The sequence below is a fragment of the Medicago sativa genome, chromosome 3 (assembly GCF_051527215.1).
Source record: "Medicago sativa cultivar Bolivia chromosome 3, Bolivia_mono, whole genome shotgun sequence".
NCBI classification, from domain to species: Eukaryota; Viridiplantae; Streptophyta; class Magnoliopsida; order Fabales; family Fabaceae; genus Medicago; species Medicago sativa.
The window spans coordinates 37,393,276-37,414,540 of NC_140751.1; the positions used below are offsets into that span (position 1 = coordinate 37,393,276).

At 35.3% G+C, this 21,265-nt stretch overlaps 1 pseudogene; it reads left to right on the forward strand.

Annotated features, from left to right (window-relative positions):
- Positions 1-62: 62 nt before the first annotated feature.
- On the forward strand, positions 63-19,369 carry LOC146937459 (uncharacterized; annotated as a pseudogene).
- The last annotated feature ends 1,896 nt before the right edge of the window (positions 19,370-21,265 follow it).

The window sequence follows — 21,265 nt, forward strand, 5'->3', positions numbered from 1 at the left end:
GTTATAGTGGTTCACCTAATGTGGGCTAGTCCACTCTTCACAATCTTGTGAGAGTTTCCACTATGATGCTTATCCCAGGTATTGATGCTTACATCATTATTCGTTATTCTATGATGTGTGTTTCAAGCGATCCTTATTGCCGAATCATTTTAATTGTGTGGAGTGTGAATATTTACTTCAGGTTTAGGCTTAAGGTCAATGTTGGTACCCTTGAGAGTGAGACAACGTTTCTTCTTTGCGATGATGTTGTTAGGGCCATTGCACGTGATACTTTCAAGACGTTGATGTCTTTGTTAATGATTTTTAATATACAATGTCCTTATAGTAATTATTCATGGTATACAGTGGTGTGTTGTTCCACCTCTTTCTTTTGTTCAGTTTGTGTTATTGATGTGCAGTGTGAAGGTTCCAGTTTATATCCCATTGAGCTTGATGGTTTATTTGGTGATCCATTGCTTTTCAAAGTTAACAAGAGATTGAAAGGCCATGATCCTTCATTTATAGAGTATGATATCCTTGGGGTTTTCTCCGATGATTCGTTGCTTGAAATATTTTTGGATCCTAATCACTCTGCATACGGTTCATTGGTGCGTAATGAACTGTGTTGTTGTTTATTGCAGAAAATTGTTATTGGATGTGAATTTTGGATGATAATATTTTGGTGGATAAACTTCTTTTGTTTTAGGGAGCTGACGCTGTTAACTTTGTTTCCAGAGCTTTGAGGTGCATAATGTTGATGAACTTGCTGATGTCTCAGAGGATGCTGATCATGGAAAAATTCTTAAATCCACTGTGGTTGAATCTGCTGTGGCCAGTGCGGAGATACATGGTGTTAAGAAAAGATTGCTGGATTTTGGGAAAGACTTGCAATGCCATGTGCAGGATTCAGTTGTGGGCAACATAGACAGTCCAAGGGTCAAGAGAAAGTTGAATGAATTATTTGGTAAGGCTGACAAGGTTGATCTTGCTCTTCCTGTTAAGGCTGGAATAGTTAATTTGGGCCCGTGAATTGTATGTTGTTTTGGCTGTAGGGGTTTTGTTTCATTTGGGTGTGAACTAGGTTATAGTATGAATAATTATTTTCCTTGCAATTTGTTGTATGTTGTATCCCCTCATGTGCGGTTGGCTGTATTATTAAGGTGCATATCGCATCTGTATGTTACTATAATTTGGTTGTATTTGATGTTCCTTGTGCATTTGATTGGCTATCAACGGATTGTGGTTTTTTAGCATAGTGATCAAGTGTGTGTAATAATGAGTTGCTTAAGTGTTTATTCTTGGGTTAGGATGACGCTGAGGTGAATGAATGTAATCCTTTGAATTTCTTATATATTTATATGAATGGGGTTTTGAATTAACATATCCATCTCTACAGACATTTGTTGTTAGGATTTTGTATAATCAAAGTGTTTGCTTTGCTTTGTAGTATTTGTTGTTAGGAATTGGCTGGACCATTTGGTAAGGATTTATATGATTTAATGTTGATTGATGTTGTATGGTAAAGGCTAAACTTTGGATTTAAGGTTGAATTGGGTAAAGACAAATATTTTCTCAGTGTACGTTTGTAGACCAAGGATGGTTTTTATGTTTTTACCTTAGTGGGTTACTATTTTTAGACCATTTTTTAATTATTGATTTGTATATTTTGGTATGTTATCCAAAAGTATTTTAATTCAGCCAAACTAAATGGGTAATGTTTGTACAAAACCCATAGAAATAAATTATGTCATGTAGTGGACAATTTATTTTGGGGTGATCGTCAATATGTGTTGATTTTTAACTCCTGGTGATTGTTATAACATATTTGGGGGTATTGGGTGGTATGTTACTGTCTTTGTTCTTTCCAATTATGGTATGACATGTCATTGTGGTATGATTCATTGACTAATATGGAAAGGTTTCTTGATGGAGTGACTCATGTGTGTATAGCAGGGCATGGTGGGTTGCTTATTTTCTCACATCAAGCCAATATGTGCGTCATCATCCCTTTCTTGTGATTCTCCCACCCTTCTATTTTCTCTTGGACTATTGACTACCACTTTCTTAATTTTTGTTTTGTAGCAGTGGTACAAACTTATATCTTTTTATTTTTCATTATTTTTTTCCTATGGCTGCAACGTCTCATGGTGCAACTTGATTGACTACTACTTTTTAAAAAATTTCTTATTTAGTAACTTCTTATTAAATTCTAGAGAAATACTAAGTTGGATGGTGACAATTTTAAAGAAAATAATTTAGTCATATGTCTCAATAACATTTTATTCATAAATTGTATAAATCATGTTGGTGTCCAAATAAGTTTTAGTTGAGGTTGTCTCTAGAGAAATACTTTTGTTTGTAGTGTAGTATGATTTTCGAATATATCCCTTTTAGTCGAGAATTTTCAAAGGAAAGTTAATACAAAATTTTGTTCTGGTAGCTCAACTTAAAATGTCATTCTTTCTAACTCATCGTGTTTAGCTCATCGTTTTCATAATAATCATATTTGAAAGATGTTATTTTGAAAAAATATGTAATTTGTATAGTGTACGGTGTCGAATAGTCAATATTTAAGTTAGTGAGTATTAAAATCTTCGTTTTAAGTCAACTCTGATGAGCTCTTGGATAATTTTAATATTTTTGAATTAAACTACATATAATTTATTTGGTTAATGTGTACGTTGATGAAGCAATAAATTGCTATTTTGTGAGATGCAAAGCTGTTCAATTTTATTTTGTGGTTGTGATCCCAAAATATACATGAAAATCTTTGTTGGGGTTATGATTTAGAGTAAGACAACTAGGTGTCCAATCTTTTATATCATTGGGGTGGCTTATAGACTAACCCAAGTAGTATATTACTTGATTGGGTTTTATTGATAAATGTGTTTGTATCATGTTGTTTCTAATTGTGGTGTGACAATTCATTTTATACTGGCTCGTCATTTTTATTTTCTCACAAGTTTATGGGAGATTTTATATTATGATGGATTTTTATTCACTCAAATCAACTGTCACGTGACTTGGTGGGATTTCACCTTCTTAAACAGTATTTTTCAGAACAAACGGACGTGTGTGATTTTATATATTTATTTAGTTGTGTGGTGTTATTTCAATTTGGAATTCCACTTTTATAAATTTGAAGTCCATGTGTTATTTCAGTTGTATGCTAATAATCTCTTAAGCTTTGCACACGACCATTCTTGCACTGTCCCTCACTTCTTTAAATACTAGCTAACTCCTACCTTTACAATCTACTTAGAAGTTAGTGTTCATTATGTATCTTAGAGTCAGAGTGAGGTGTACTATAACTCCTGTGGCGAGGGTTAGGCCTTCCAGAACTAGATGGACGATTAAGGCAACGGTTTCAAGGCTTTGGAATAACGAGAGTGTTATCATACCTGGAAAGCTTATCTCAACTGAGATGATTTTGATTGATCAAGATGTAAGTGTTCGATGTTTTCCTTCATTCCCTCACTACTTTGAAGCTTTGTTTTTGTGATTTTTTTATCTGAGGGTGTTATTTGTTTTCAGATCCATGTATTGTACAAAGGTTTGAAATTTTTTGCTGGTTTGCAGGGTGGTAGGATTCACGCTATTTTTCCACCTCGAGTTGTACACCGGTTTAGGAATTTGATCAGGGAAGGTCAAGTCTATGTTATTTCCTATTTCAATGTGTATCGAAATACTGGGTTGTCTATGCCTACTACACATGACTACATGATATCTCTCACTCCAAGCTCGGAAGTTCATTTGGATGATAGCTATATGATCAATCGATTTGGTGTGTCATTCTCTTCTTCAACGGAGATCAGGCAGCGTGTATTTGGGAATCGTCATTTAGTTGGTGAGTCCACTTGATGTTTGTTTTCAAAACTTTTTGTTTGGTTTGTGGCCGTGAGTGTGTTTAAGTTGTTTTCTTTATGATTTTTGCAGATGTCATGGGTCTATTGATTGGCTTATACTATGACTATGTTGTTGATTCAGCTGACAAAATGTCCACGGTGGTTAGGCTTGAGCTTACTGATGAGAGGTAATCTTCCTTTACTTAAAATATGTTTGGTTATCAGCTTTGCACTTGATGAGTTCTTTACGTTTTGGATTTTTTTTAATATGTAGGGGGAAGGTTGAATGTGCACTGAGTTGAAGTTGCGTTGCTATCTTCAAGGATATGTTGAGGCGATGCAACAATGTTTTGCCAATATTTGTTATCCAATTTGTTAAGTCTGGCAGGGATGGTGGGGTGTGCAAAGTTTGGTTGAGGTTTAATTCCTCTTTCTTTTTTTTTTGCGATTTTCATTGATTGAGATGTGTTTTAGTGATTGTGTAATTTTTTTAGGAGTTGTGTTGGTAAAATCTGTTGAAAAGGTCACAAGGTTGTTGTTCAATCCAGCCATTGATGAGGCTCTTCTTTTCAGGAATAGGTTGGTTCTTAGAGTGTGTTTTTGCTGGTAATGGTAATTTATTGTTTTGCTGTCATATATTGTTGGTACGTTCTAATTTGTGACCTTTGGTTCAATTTTTCTTTGCAAGTTTGTGATGTCTAGGAAAAGAATCAGAGTTGGTTATGTTCCTCATTCATATCTCGCCGTTACTCCACATGATTCCGAGATCAATATGACTGTTCCCAGAAAATCTGTTTCTGAATTAGTTCATACCGTCAAAGATGGGTTGTTTGTTGTTCAAGCTAGGATTGTCAGTTGCTTTCAGGTTGAGAAGATATGGTATCCTTTATGTGGGTGTGGGTTAGTGATGATTGAAAAGAATGACATGTTTGTTTGTGGAACATGTAACCTAACTACTTTCAATGCGTCTATCAAGTAAGGATTTTCATCTCAACCATGTGTTTTTATCTGCTTTGTTCATATATTTTAGTACGAGAGGTGAAACTTTGTGTATTGTGCAGGTTGAGGATTGTTGTTGATGATGGCAATGCCACTGCTAGATTTCAGTGTTTTGATCACCTGCTTTATGGCCTTTCCATTGTGAATTTCAATAAATTGGTGTGTATTTTTTTTATGTTCTTAGGTTATGGTGCAATCATCTAAATAATTTTTTAATGCATTCATAATTTTTACATATGCCCATGTTGTGTAGGGTTTAAGGTATGTACTGAGCGAGGAAGGTTTTATGGAATTGAAGGGGAAAAATTTTCTTTTCATTTTCAAGAAGACACCTCCTTTGGAAAGTCTGGCCAGGGAAAAATTTGAGGTGGTACGCCTTACCAATGATTCAGAGATAATAAAAAATTACCATGCCATTGGGAACAACTATACTCCAATTAGGATAAGCGTCTTATTTGTTTAGTTATGTGCGTTTCTTTCATTTTTTTCCTTTGGTCATAGGCAGCCTATTCTCATTTAAAAAAACGAAAAAGAAAAAAGGCAGCATATTCTGTTGAGGATTTTGTTGTGTTTGTTGTAGTCACGCCAATGTTCATGTGTTGTTTATGTAGACTGTTGGTTCCTTATATTGTGTTGTGTAACACCCTGTTTTCCCAACATATAAATAATACATAAAAATCAGAGTATTCAACTTAAACAGGATGTCACACTTCTTTAAAAGATAAATAGAGTAAAATTACTATTTATTTAAACATCTGTTATCAGTAATTCAAATTACATCGCAGCGATTTTTTTTTTCATTATTCAACAAAATGACACTACAGCCTCAACATAAACAACTTCTTAAAAATTCCATTTCAATGGTTCATCAACATAATTCATAGTAATACGTAATAAATGGAAAACAATGCAAATATCCTCATCCCGTTACGTATTAGAGCGTCCCTAAGACGACACATGAGAGAGTTAACTCACATCAGCAGCTAATCCTGGTTATCTGCACGTTACCCACATAGAGGCAACATTCAAACAGAAGGGGTGAGATCCACATACAATAATAATAAGCATATAATTCATCAACAAAATTTAACAACACAAACAACAACAATTAAACAATGTTAATGCTTCTCATAAATTCTCAATAACAACTCATTAATTATTTCAGCAACTTGACGACACGACGACAACACCGACAACTCGACATCAATGACAACAACATCAACTTGACAATGCACTATGCATGTGGTACCAATCAGGGCACCAAGCCCCCAACTTATAGAGCATAGGCTCTCAACATGGTATGAATGATCAAGCATTCAACAGTGCATCAAGCCCCCAACTTTATATGAATGATTTTACATTCAACAGGGCATCAAGCCCCCAACTTTAATGATTATGCATGGACTCAGCAACAAATGCAACAACAACCAACAACTTCAACGACATCGACAACAACTTACAACTTTAACGACATTGACAACAACAACGGCAACGACAACAACAACGACTTCGCATCATAATATCATAATTCATCAATCAAAGATATTCACGTCAAACCATGTTAGATTCATCACAACATAGGTTAAATACTCTTAAACACCTTAATTGAACTCATAGTACACAAGCCTTGAAGTTTGGAGACAATCCATAAGTTTTGGTTTAACTTAGAAATAGTTATGCTGAATTTTCATAAAGTTTTACTAAGACCCACTTGGAGTATTTTCATCATAACTCAAAATCTAAAAATTATTTTTGAGCCAAACCAAGACCACTGGAAAGCTAACACAATTATCTAAAACTTTCATGTTTACACCAAAGGCCAATTCAAACAGAAATGGGTGAAAAAGCACAAAAACGTCGCGAAAACCGAAGTCCTGACAACACGCAGACGAAGGCACAACAAAGCAGTCACCCATGAGGGGCTGTCTTGCTGCGCCCAGGCGCTGGCAATCTGCACCCAGGCGTGGGCAGGCAGTAGCCAGTGACCTGCGCTGCAGTTTTGTGCAGTCCCGTTTTTTTTTACCGTTTCGTCCGTAAAAACCCAACAGTTAACCCGATTCCAATTCCATTTTCGCCTACGTGCGTTATTCAATAAATCCTATCATATTTTACTGAAAAATCATATTTTCAAATCTCCAAAACAGCTTATCCCAAAATCACTTATTTCCCAAAAACACTTAAAATCACTTTTACTCAAAATCCCAATTTTGAATCCCCTAAGCCGAAATTTGGTCCCAAAGTTTGTTTAAACGTTTCTAAACATGAAAAGTCACTCAATACATATGAAACTTGAACCAAAATATCCTTTCAACAAAAATCACCATTTGACCTATTTTTCATGAAAACCTTCAAGAACAACACAAATTCATAGCAAGCTCTATGATTATGATTACCCATGGCATCAATCATCAACAACATCTCATAACAACAACAGCAGTAGTTAATCATGAATTCATTGAATTATCTACTTTTTCAACAATCAATTCCAAATCAAAACCTAATTCCCAAATTCACAAATTCACAAACAACAACATGCTAAACTCAATTTCAGAATTATACAACCTAAAATTAGAGAAAGTTAATCCCACCCTTACCTTAGATTGGTTGATTACAAGGTTCTACAAGCTTTCTCTACTCTGACTCTTCTCTTCTCTTGGTTCCTCCCTTTTCTCCCAAAAACTTGGTTTACGTGAAAAACTCTCTGACTCTTAGTTTTTTCTATTCTTATTTCCTTAACCAATTCTCTTAATTCTACTTAATTCCACTAAACTCCTCTAAATTCTAATTCAGCCCTTCAAGTCTAATTATTCTATTTTTAATCATATTCTACTAAATAATAAAATAAAGTCATTTAACAAAATAACAATATACCACATAATCAATTAAATCATATAATTAGACTATAAACCCAATAAAATAATTAAATAGATAAATAAGGCGTTACATGTTGCATATGACATATAGATAGCCAAGTCAGTTGGGTTTGTTCCATGTTTATAGTAAGGTTATTGTTGTCATATGTGGGTTATGGAATTTTAATTGCTTCTAAAAACATGTGGACTATCATGGATGATTTCATTTAGTCTTTGACCAAAACCATTTATTAAGTCTTAATGTCCTATTTATTGTTTCATTTCTTTTTTACACTATCCGTGAACACACCGTCAATGTACTCTAATTTTTTTTATCAATTCCTTTTTTTCAGTGTGTGTTCAAGCCCCCTTTTGCTGAAGTTACAACCTCCGGCGCGGATGGAGGACCTGTCTCGACTACTTTATCTCTCACTTGTAACTTGAATTTGGATGAACCATCCTCTTCCTATGCATATGTGTCAGGTGTTCCCAGCTCTCCAGAAGAACTTATGGATTTGGGTGATGCTGCTTTGTCACTTGCAGTTGAGAATTTTCCTCAGTAGTTGCTTTCCAAGGCCAATTAGTATATTTGGCTCATGTGTCGTTTGTCATCTGATTGTTATATGTACTCTTATGTTTATGTATGTTTGTTGAATATTATTTGTAATATTAAAGACTATGCATGATAGTGTGCGGCATGTTGTATTTGAAGAAGGTCTCTATGTTGCCATGGGTTGGTAGATCATGCATGTAAGCTTCAATGGTGTGGTGTTGTTCTTGGTGTTTTGTATCCATATGAATGAAGTAACTAACGTCTTTGCAATGTTTTCTGTGGGAGTTGTTAAATTTGATAAGTTTCTATTTTTTATATATCTACTTCAATGTATTTTTTGAGTAGTGATATTTGAACAACCATTTTAAACAACTTTTGGTACAACTTCTTTTTTCTCACTTTTGATTGGTCAAAAACAATGGAGAGAGAAAAAGGAAGAGAGAGAATAAAAACATAATGTGAGTATGAGAGAGAAAGTTGTCAAAAAGTTGTCACAAAATGGGTGTACAAATATCATTTCTCTATTTTTTATATCTCCCACACAATTTATAGCCACTCCTCTCATTTCTTTGAATCATGTTCAGAAGGAGGAAAGACATTGTATAAGTTATAGTTTCAAAATCATTCTTTATATCTGTTGAAACTAAATTTCTAAATTTATTTTAGAGAAATGATATTTGAACAACCACTTTTAAACAACTTTTGTGACAACTTTCTCTCTCATACTCACATTATACTTTTATTCTCTCTCTTCCTTTTTCTCTCTCTATTGTTATTGTCCAATAAGAAGAGAGAAAAAAAGGTTGTCATTAAAGTTGTTTGATTTTGGATGTCAAAATATCACTCCTCTTTATTTTATTACCTTGAGTTTCCAAATTTCAAAATCCTCTAAGTTTAAATCGTTGCACACATTCTGACGTAATGATTGATTAATCTCTTTATTAATGAAACTTATAATCAACACTGATGGTTACATATTTTTATCAAAAAACACTTATATTGATACAACTCAGCCTTTAGGAACACCATTTTCAACGACATTAAAAATCTCATGGGCAAAAAATTCTTGAGAATTACTAATTTATTATATTAGCCTTTTAAAGAATATCTCTATAGGTTTATATGTTCCATTATTTATTTGATGATACACCATCACATCTTATTTCATTAGAGAATATAAATTATGTACTCGACAAAGCAATCATTTAAGAAAGTGGTTCCTAATGGAAGATTTGACACACTTTCTATAAGTTCAACCTGCAGCTTAATAAGTTCAGATTCAAAGTATTGTTTCATAATCATTTTATTTTTAATTTATGTGGATGGGAGTGTCCTATTCACCTTTTTGTAGTAATATTGAAGCAAGTTACTTGGTCATTGTTGCATGGACATTATCCTGCTTAGGCTAAATGATTGTTTAACTTTAGCCCTACCAATCCATGTTGTCAACGATGCATATAAAAAAATGTTGTGTGATCATCCATTAGTGTATATGTCCATTAGAATTCCACAGTTCAACTGTTTGATCTTTCACACAAGTTAAAGTTAGTAGAGATAATTTATTTTTTGTGTAATTTTTTGTTAGAGAGGAAGAGTAGTTTTGTGGTTTGACAAGTGATGAACAAGGTTCGTGTAACAGATTTTTTAAAAATTTTGCGCCTGTGTTGGTATTCAACAACATATGTGGTTGTGGAAAGGTTCAATGGTAGTTAGATGGGACCATTGTGTGTTTGACTTTGGAAATTGGGTCTTTTTTTGTGTTGTTTTGGGTTTATTAGGTCTAATGTTTGTGCAGATGGCAACTTATGTTCCCCTGTTTTAAATTTTGTCCCACTTGCCACATGGTGAATTGTTATTAATTTATGTTAGTGTTTATTTAAGACATTCCATTTTGACTGTATCTTCTTATTCATTGTATATCTTAAGTATCTAGAAACATTTTGGCAGGGATTTTATTTAACTTATATGGAACACTTGCATGTATGCCAAAGAAGTACTTGACTTTTTTTGTCTTTTAGGGAACATGATATCTAGGAGAGGTGGTTTGTTTTTTAGTGTATGTTGACTAATTCAATTGTCCAATGTAAATGTGACACGTGTAAAGGTATTGTGATGCATTCCATGGGGTTTTTATACGCCAATTTTTGTTCAAGCTTCTTCATTCGTCTTCTGCTTGTGCATTGCAAGTGAAGATGCTCTGTTTCTAAACATTATAGAAAACACTTCCATTGGTTCCTATTCATAACAATGATAATGCACATAGGGCTGTTGTTTTTGCTCAAAGACGTATAGAGAGAAGAGAAAAGCTAAAAATGAGTAGGCAAAGACTAGCACTTAGGGTTTGTTTGCAAGGAGTTGGGCGCAGATGTGAGTTGTGATCCACCCTTAATCATCTGTTAGTGTAAATTACTCTGTTTTTACGTTCTTGACTTTTTTAATGATTTTGTTTTTATGTTGTTAAAGCTAACCACCATGGTGGCCAAAATCCAGTTTCTGTAGGCTTTAATCCTCAGTTCCTTCCAAGTTCAGTTGTAGGCAAGTCCCGATTTAAAGTCATTGTCTACTTTTGTTAAGTTGATATTATCATAGAGATTTTAATCGAGGTATTATTTTAGTTGGAGTGGATAGGGTAGATCATTTACACATAACTGCCCTATTTGCACAAAGGCGATTGGAGAGGAGAGAAAAGCTCAAAGCAAGTAGGCAAAGATTATCACTATGGGGTTCTATGTACAGAGTTAGGCGTGGATGTGAATTTGCCCCCAACTTTGGTATTATATAAGTGTTGTTAGGTTTTTTTTATACTGTTGCATTTATAATCTTTATGTGTTTCTTTGATGTCGTTGAAGTGAATCAAGTTGGTGGCCAAAATCGAGTTTGTTTGGGCTCTAATCCTCCCTTAGTTCAAAGTTCAGTTGCAAGTAAGTGTTGAATTTCGTCCAACCGTCTATTTTTGCAATATTTTTTGTTACGTGGAGATTTATTTTGATAATTAAAGAATGACATTGCTTTATTAATTTGTTCCTTAGGCACCTCATGGTTCCCCATTGCAATCCCAATCACGAACCACCTTTGTTGCATGTTGGTGACGGGAATGATGTTGCGTTGGAGCGTTTGCGGCGCAGGAGTGAAGAACAAGGTAATTAATCTTGATGTTTATTGTTGAATTTTTACATTGTGTTGCAAGCTTCGTATGATAAAAAAAAATATTTGTTTTTTGTAGAGTATCTTGATATTGGTGAAATGAGTACAATCTGCCAGAAATGTGGTGCTATGGTTTGGTATGGTGAAAGGACCGACAAGCATTACGCTGCAGTGTTGCCCAAAGTTTCATTGTGTTGTCTGAAGGGGAAAATTAAGTTGCCTTATATGCTTGAGCCTCCACCGTTGATTAGAAATTTGTTTCTTGGTTTGGATGCATGCAATAGTCACTTTCTTACCAACATTAGGTCCTATAACAATATGTTTTCGTTCACTTCCCATGGTGGCAAGGTGGAGATAGAACAGAATAATGGACGTGGTCCTCCTCAGTTTGTTATTTTCGGTCAAAATTATCATAGAATTGGTAGTTTTCTCCCAGGTGATGGCCAAAGACCGAAGTTTTGACAGCTATATATATGACACTAAGAATGAGTTGACCAATCGTTTGTCACACTTTAGGTATGTATTTATAACATCTCATGTATTTTAGTGTCAATCCTATCATGACATATTTTTGTTTTAAATACAGTGATCGATCCCAAGGAACTAAGCTTGATCCGTCGTTGGTGCAAGATTTGATGGGTTTGTTTGGTGAGCACAATAGGTTGGTTAAAAGCTTTAGGATGGTTCGTGATTTTCGGTTGGCTAATGAGAATGTGCCAGTCAAATTGCGTTTGTTTCATAACATAATGTTCGACTCCCATACTTACAATGTCCCTGAAGTATCAGAGATTGCTGCTTTGATCATAGGTGATTTTGATGACTCTGGAGAAGGTCGGGACATTGTTGTTAACGAAAAGGATGGTTGTTTGCAGCGCATTCATGAAACTCATGCAAGATATATTCCACTTCAGTATCCATTGTTGTTTCCCTTTGGTGAATATCAGTATCAAGAACATATTGAGTTGAGTGAGGAGACCAACAACAGTGTTGAAATGAAGCGTGTTCGTGTTTCTGTTTGAGAGTTTGTAGCGTTTCGTATTCAATAAAGGAGCTTTGAGGATTCAGTTGTTTTGCGTAGTAGGCGTCTTTTCCAACAGTTAGTTGTTGATTTATATTCAATGATAGAGTCTCAGTGTAACACCCTATTTCTAATAAGCGGTAAAACGCGCGAATATACAAACATATTCTAGAAATAGATGCTACGTCTTCGAATCAAACTACAAAAATACATGCATAAAGATCATGTTACACAACATAGCAGCGGAACATACATATAATTCATAAAACATCTCTGGATCTCAGCAAAATACAATTGTATTATCCAATTCTCAAATAGCAAATAACATCTCAACTCCAAATACATAGTCCAAAATAAAACCAACATGCAAGAACTACCCTAGATCAGAGCCCTAATCTAGACACTTGCGTAAAAAGAGGAACTCCACTCCTCGGCATCATCAAGCAAACAAACTAAGCATCCTGCACTCCATCTACCCGTCCATACAGAAAGGTAGGTGGTAAACCACTGAGGGTTAGCATTACATCATCATAATCCATATGAAAACATAGCATTCAAGGAATCATACATATCACATATACAAAACCATCCCTCCTAGAATACTAGCATCACATGATTATTATCCCACATCACGTACATTTCAAGCTATCACATTATTAACGTGGCATAGCAAGCATATCCAATCTCTAAACAAATCATCGACATAAGTTCATCAATTATCAATCAAAGAATGGATTACTCACCTTATTCTCCACTTAGCATACTTAATTCAAAGGTACAATTCAACATTTCAAAGTTATAAGCAAGTAATCATCATCATCAAGGAAATCACCACATCATATGCATATACATATAAAACTCTCACTTCATCATTATTATCAAATTAATTATCATCAAATAGATTCACCAAGTGTATAAGCACAAACAAATAAGACATGCAATTAGAGCATAATTCAATTATTCACAACCATCAACAAAATCCACCAATGTACATATACACCAATCCACACAATCACAACATTCACCAAATTTCATCAATCCACAAATTCACCAAGTCATATATTCAATTATGACACAACTCAGCAACTGATCAAATGCATGCAATGTTCTAGACTCTTCTAGATGCATGTGGTACCAAATCACTTCAAGGTCGTCACCTTAACTAGACCACCAAAGGGTCTCTGCAAGGCCGAAGCCCAAAAACTAGATCACAAATGATCTCTGCAAGACCGCAGCCCAATGATGCCAACTGAACATCATAATCACCTCAATTGGATATAAAATCCGCCACCATCAGTCATGAATGCATGAACATATGACTCGACTCAATGCATATGTTCACACAAACAATAATCACCTCACCATCACCATCATTTTGCATACATGCATTCACCAACAATATCACCATCAAATTAGCATGCATGAATTCACCACCAACAATCAACATTTAACATGTTCAACAAACAACATAACATGCATCGACAACAATTCACCACCACTTGACATATATACAATCACCAACAACATTCACAATACAAGCAACATATAGTTGTCACACACATATGCATCACCAATCATCTCCACATAAATCAACATATAGTTGCCACATTTCCATATAATTCTTTACAATCCAAAATAAAGGAACAAATACAACATATGATCACAAACATCATATTCATCACTCAACAACCATTCATACATCATCTCATAATCATATTAATCTATCCATAAAGGATTCATAAGCAATTGGCTCTCAAAATTCATTCTCAATCAAGTTCGTCTCCCAAAGTCACAACATTAAAAATACTAGAGGTTATGAACCAAAACCAATTCTACAAGCTCAATTGCCTATGCCATGTATTCTCACAAGTCACTTATATGTGCAGTAGAGTTTACATAAGCATTTCATCGGCCAAATACGATGAATTCACGAAGAATTCAAAGTTCGTCTCACTTTATCACTTTTCACAAAAATTTCCATTTTCAAATCACAACAAGTTAGATCCACCACATCATAGTTTAAATATCATTAAACACCTTAATTGAACTCATAAAACATAAATTTGAAGTTTGGAAACAATCCAAAGGGTTTGGGTCGACTTAGAAATAGTTATTCGGATTTTTCGTAAAATTTTCTCTAAGACCTCCTTGGAGTATTTTCCTCATAACTCAAAAACCAAGAATCATTTTCAAGTCAAACCAAAGTCATTGGAAAGCTAACAAAATTATCTACAACTTTCATGTTTACACCGAAAGCCAATTCAAAACAGAAACGAGGGAAAAAGACGCAAGAACGCGAAACAGGGGATGCTGCCACTGTGCAGCTCGCTGTGGCGAGTAAGCTCACAGGGAGCACCTCCTGCTCGCCTCCAACTCGCCTCCCACTCTCTGTGGCGAGTTGGGACAGTCCGGTTACGAGAAAAACTCACTTTTTCACCCCAAAACCAAAATTTTGACTTCCCAAAGCTCAAATTTGATCCCAAAGTTTGATTAAACATTTCCAAACATGAAAAGACACTCAAAATCATGTAAAACTTGCACCAAGACATCCTTACAACAACAATCATCATTTGACCCATTTTTCATCAAACTTTAAAAACAACACAAGTTCATAGCAAACTCCACAATTATGATTACCCAAGGTTTTAATCATCAACAACAACATCTCTCAACAACATCAGCAACTAACTATCATGAATTTCAACGATTCATCACAACAACATCTCATATCACCATTTTTGGACAAAAATGCAAAGCATACATATACCCACAATTTAAGCATGTAATTTCATCATCAACAACTCAATTAACATTCAATTTACATACTCAAACATTGCATCAAAACATGAACACGAATTTGCAATCAATTAAGTTCAATTCATCAATATTCATAAAATGGGTAAAAAGAAAAAGTTAGGAATTATGGTTGAAACCTAACCCTCTTACCTCTAACACCAAGATTCTCTAACCCAAGCCTCAATTTAGCTCCTAGATGATGAATCCCCTCTTGCCTCTAACCCTTGTTCTTGTTCTTCTCTCTAGTCTCTATCTCTTCTCTTCTCAAATGAAATGAAATGATAAATGTTTGTAAAACCTCATCTTTACCAACAACTAGAGTTTATATATGCTCTATCCAATTGGCCTTATCTCACAACCTTAATGGGTCTAACCCATTTCTATTTCAACCTCTAAAATGTTACTAGTCACTTAACGGTATAATATATCACTAACGGTAACTTACTTCACTAACGGTAACTTACCGGTAAATAAAATAATTACTACACTCTCTAGTAACTTGGTGGAATAATAACTCTCACTAAACACTAAAAAAATAACCTTCAGCAAAAATTACAAAATTACCCCTACTCTCAAAATGACCAAAATGCTCCTAAGTCCAAAATGACTAAAATACCCTTCTAACACCGAATTCTACAATTCCAACCAAAAATACACACAGAGGCAAATAATCACATAAGAGCACATATAACACACATAAATAAATAATAAAATAAATCTAGCGAAAATCGGGCTGTTACACTCAGCGTTTGTCCTTTATCCGAACGAATCACGATACCATACGGTCAGGTTTTTTGGATGGTGTTAAGGAGGTTGTAGTGCGTGGAGATTACGATGCATTGTCCTTTAGATTGCGGGTTGTTTTGCCTGCTTCTTTCACTGGTGGAAGAACGTATATGTTTAATAACTGTCAGGATGCAATGGCAATTTGCAAGAAGTATGGGTATCCTGATTTGTTTCTCACCTTTACATGTAAGCCTAAATGGGTTGAGATTCAGCGTCATTTGTCCCAGACTGGTAACTACGCTGCTTATAGGCGTGAAATATGTTGTAGGGTCTTCCGTGTCAAGCTCGAAAAAATGATGTCCGATTTCAGAAAGGGCCAATTCTTTGGAACAGTAATATCAAGTAAGTTTTTATGTTGTTTGTAATCAATTTCATCTATACCTTTGTCGTTCCTTTCTTTTGTTTATATCGATGGTATATATGTGAAATTTTGTTTCATAGTTTCAAGTATGGATTTTAATTTGCTAGGTCTTTACACCATAGAGTTTCAGAAGCTTGGTTTACCACATGCTCATATTTTTTTTTGCTTGATCAAAAGGATAAGTTAGACTCTCCTGATGCCATAAACTCTGTGATTTCCGCTGAGTTGCATGATGATGTTGTTTACCCTAAATTATATGTTGTTACGTGCTTCATGATACATGATCTGGTGGTTTTGCTAGGCTCAATTCTCCCTGCATGAAAGATCGACGTTGCTCTAAGTTTTATCCCAAGAAATTTGTTTCAAGGACCTCATTTGATGAGAGTGGGTATCCAATTTACCGGCGTCGAGATCTTGGAGTAACGATTATGAAGAATGATGTTCGGCTAGATAATCGCAGTGTGGTCCCGTATAATCCAACCCTGATCATGAAGTATCAAGCCCATATAAATATTGAGTATTGTAATAGGTCAAATTGAATCAAGTATTTGTTCAAGTACATAACCAAAGGTGTTGATCGGGTTACCGCATCTCTACATGTTGGGGATGAAGAGTGTGTTGACGAGATCCAGCAATACAATTGTCGCTACTTATCCCCGTGTGAATCTATATGGAGGATATTTAAGTTTGATATTCACAGTAGATGGCCCTAGGTGCAATGTTTGACTTTTCATCTGCGTGGTAGGCATATGGTTTGTTTCAAAGATACTACTCACCTGGGTAGGGTGTTGTCAACCAACAGAGAGAGAAATACAATGTTTATAGCGTGGATGGAGGCTAATAAGAGATATCCTGCATGACGCTCTCTAACCTACACTAACTTTCCTACCATGTTCATTTATAACTCTGATAACCGTGTGTGGAATCCACGTAAGAAGGGGAAGTCGGATGGGAGATTGACATTTGTACCCCAGAGGACGCGTGAGCTATATTACATGAGGTTGTTGTTGAATGTTCAAGTAGGTTGTACCAGTTTTGAGGATATAAGAACTGTTGATGGTCAAGTGTTTGATTCTTACCACGAAGCATGTGGTGCACTAGGTTTGTTGGCTAATGACAGGGAATTTATTGATGCTATTAATGAAATGGCGTTGATTTGTTCTAGATATTATGTTAGGAGAACGTTTGCGCGTCTGTTGTTGTGTTGTTCTCTTAGTGATCCACGAAATGTTTGGGATCAGGCATGGGAGATGCTGGCCGATGGCATTGTTTATGAGAGGCGACGGTTGCTAAACTCTCTCGGTAATGTTTTTTCTTATATAAAGAAATTCTTGTATTGTTTAACTGTGAATTATGTGATAGGTTTGAATTTGAAATTGTCTTTATAAATTGTTAATGCTTTTGTTGTAATTTACACGTGCAGATTTGGTGATGTCTTCGGATGAGTTGAAGCAGCTCTGTTTGATTGAGATTGATAAAATTTTGCTAAAGAATGGAAAATCACTTCAAGATTTTGAATGCATGCCACAAATTAATTCCCCTGATGTTCAGCCATTTCATAATATTTTATTAGCCAACGAATTATCTTATGATGCTGCTGAAATGATTGCAAAACACGGTGAGTTGTTTCAGACTTTGAACGAGGAGCAGATGTTTGCTTACCGGCAGATCTTGGATGTGGTTTATGCTAACAAAGGGCAGATGTTTTTTGTAGATGGGTTTGGCGGTACATGTAAGACATATCTTTGGAGTGCGCTATCTTTTAGATTGCGTTCTGAGGGTAAGATTGTTCTCAATGTAGCTTCGAATGGGATTGCCTCCTTGCTTCTACCTGGTGGAAGGACTGCTCACTCTAAATTTGCGATACCATTAGTTTTGGTCGAAGAGTCGTCTTGCAAAATTGATAAGGATGGCAAAAAGGCTGAGTTGTTGCAAATGGCTAGCCTAATTATTTGGGATGAAGCTTCAATGATTAATAGATTAGCTTTTGAGTACGTTGAGGGACATAATGAACAAAGGTGTTGATGGTTTGTTTAATGTTCCTTTTGGTGGGAAAACTATTGTTTTTGGTGGCGATTTTCGACAAATACTGCTTGTTGTTCCCAAAGGTGGTCGTGCTGATATTGTTCATGCTACTATCAATTCATCACTATTGTGGCGTTGGTGTAGGGTTTTAAAGTTGAAGAGAAACATGCGTTTCCAATTCTCATCTGATGGAGGTGAAAATGAGGGCTTGGGGGAGTTTGCTAGGTGAACTCTTGATATTTGTGATGGTAAGCTGGGTGTGTTGAATGATGGTGAGGCTTTGGTTGAAATTCCCCCTGATCTTTTTGTGACCGGTTCTAGTAATCATTTGGCTGATATTGTTGAGGCAACTTACCCTAACATATTAAATGGCATGCAAGATTCAAGTATTTTTCAACAACGTGCTATCTTAGCTCCTACGCTTGAAATTGTTGAAAGGGTTAATAACTTTATGATGGATCTGATGCTTGGGGAGGAGAAAGAATACTTGAGTTGTGACACAGTTCTTAAGTGTGATGAAGATGTCGTATTGACCGTCGTTGGATCACAACTGAGTTTTTAAATGATATTTAGTGTTCTGCGATGCCAAATCATAAGTTGCACTTGAAGGTTGGTGTCCCTGTGATGTTGCTCAGAAACATTGATGTGTCGTCTGGGCTTTGTAATGGTACAAGAATGATGATTGTCATGTTAGGGAAAAATGTTATTTCTACACGCGTATTGAGTGGACCCCACTCGGATGAATTTGGTTCCTTCGGATGCTAATGTATCGATCACATTTCAAAGGTGTCAATTTCTTGTGTGTTTGTGTTTTGCAATGACCATAAACAAATCTCAGGGACTAACATTGTCCAATGTTGGTCTATACTTGCCAAGGCCTGTTTTTATGCATGGTCAATTGTATGTTGTTCTGTCACGTGTGAAAACCAGAAAAGGACTGAAGATTTTGATAACTGATAATGGTGGTCAACCACCAATGTTGTTTATCAATAAGTCTTCCAGAAAATATAGCTATTGGGACCTGGATATGTTTGTGTGGTTTGAGACCATCCAATAAATGTTGATGTCGATCCGAAGTCTTTGTTTTGCTATGTATTTGTATGTGAAAGTCTTTGTTGTGGTGTTGGTTAATTAATTGTACTCTATATGAGTTTAGCTTAGATGTTTCCTTTCTTTTGTTGCTTCCGTGTCCTTTATCCCCCTTTATGGAGAGGGATGATATTATATCCGTAAGCTAGCCAATGGGCCGAATATTATGTGTTTTTCAGGTTGTATGTACCTCATTTCATTTGTGATCAAGTTATCATGCATTGAAGTTAGTGTAGGAGACCACCCAATGGTTTACTCCAAATTCCATTATTGTCATCACAATTGTTTTGTATGAGAACTAACAAACAATTTTGGCAATTGCAACCTATATATCAGAATCAGACACTCCTTATCCATGGTTATTAAAGCATACAAACATAGGGAAAGTAATATTTATAGGGATCAAATTACCTAGGCTGGTTTATATTAGCATGACTTAATTAGACAGATTCAGTCACTAAGAAACATATTAAAGAGTGTGTTGCACATCCATTGGTGTGTCATCAAAGTAACATGTATTGATCAAAATTGGACAAACTTTCTCAATGACATGATATAAGATAAAAAGGTAAGGTGTTAATAGTTAAAATTATCTGAATAACCTCATGGTCCTATAAAATTTCGCTTTCGTCTCCCAGCCAAGTTAACTTACGCTTTGTATGACCAGCTGTGACGGATCGTCGCTCCCCCTCCAAAAAATTTCGATGTATCACTTGGCTTTAGTTCTCGTTCCTTATCAAATTTGTACGAGTTTTGCACACAACGTCGTCCTTCCTCCCAGAGATGCGATGTCTGTCTGCTTCGTCGTCTTTCATGTCCACCGCAATTTCTTGAGGTCTATAGAACTCTTTTTAACGCCTGCCTATTGAACATCAAATAGGTTACCGTCTCATAGAACTTGCAAATTTATCCATGGTTATTTCATTCGTAAACTGTGCAAGTTTTTCCATGCATTGAAATAAATTACAGTTAATGATTAAATATCTTGAAATAATCATAAAGTTGTTCAATTTGTATTTCAACTGGATAGAGTTACACCATGAGGTATCTATCGTCTCATGTCTTTGAATTGTCGTTATCCAAATGAATGGTAGGGATTTTTGCGAATCTTTTTGATACTTTCTCAATATCAGTGAATAGCCAAAGATGAACCTATTGTATACCACATCTCATAATCTTTCAAATAGAACTGGTTTGTCATTTGAGTAGATGCACTTTCATATATTCTAGGCCAGACTAAACTAAAATAAACTGGATTTTCCTCCTTTTCCGCAGTGTAGTTAAACATCTGTAAATCTTTTTGTTCATTGGATGGTGCATTAAAATTTGTTTGAGGTTTTAACGATTGCATTCCAGATCAGAGTTAAATTAGATTTGATTATTGTTGCTGATGCGGGCTGCATCAATTAATTAAGTTCTAAAGAAACTAATGTATCATTTTTGTTATTTAATGATTCAAGGAGTGGGTTATTGATCTTCAACTAATGATTTTTTTTATTCTAAACAGTTTTTGCAGTAACTACCTAATTTCTGTTTTCAATCGTGGTGTCCTATACAGGGATAATTATTGAGTATTTATATAAAGCTTTGCAAGTCAACAACGGATTTGGAGTCGAAGAAGAAAAATAACAGGAACATTTACAGAATGCATCAAGGGATTACCATTCAATTATTGAGAGTAAAATTTATGAAGTTAAGCTTACAGTGGTTTTATTCTTTGGATTGTTGCTGAGTATTGAGAATTTGTTGTGTACCCACATCGATACTGTTTTCCAGCGAATGGAATCAAAGATTTTTTCGATGGATGAATAATACATG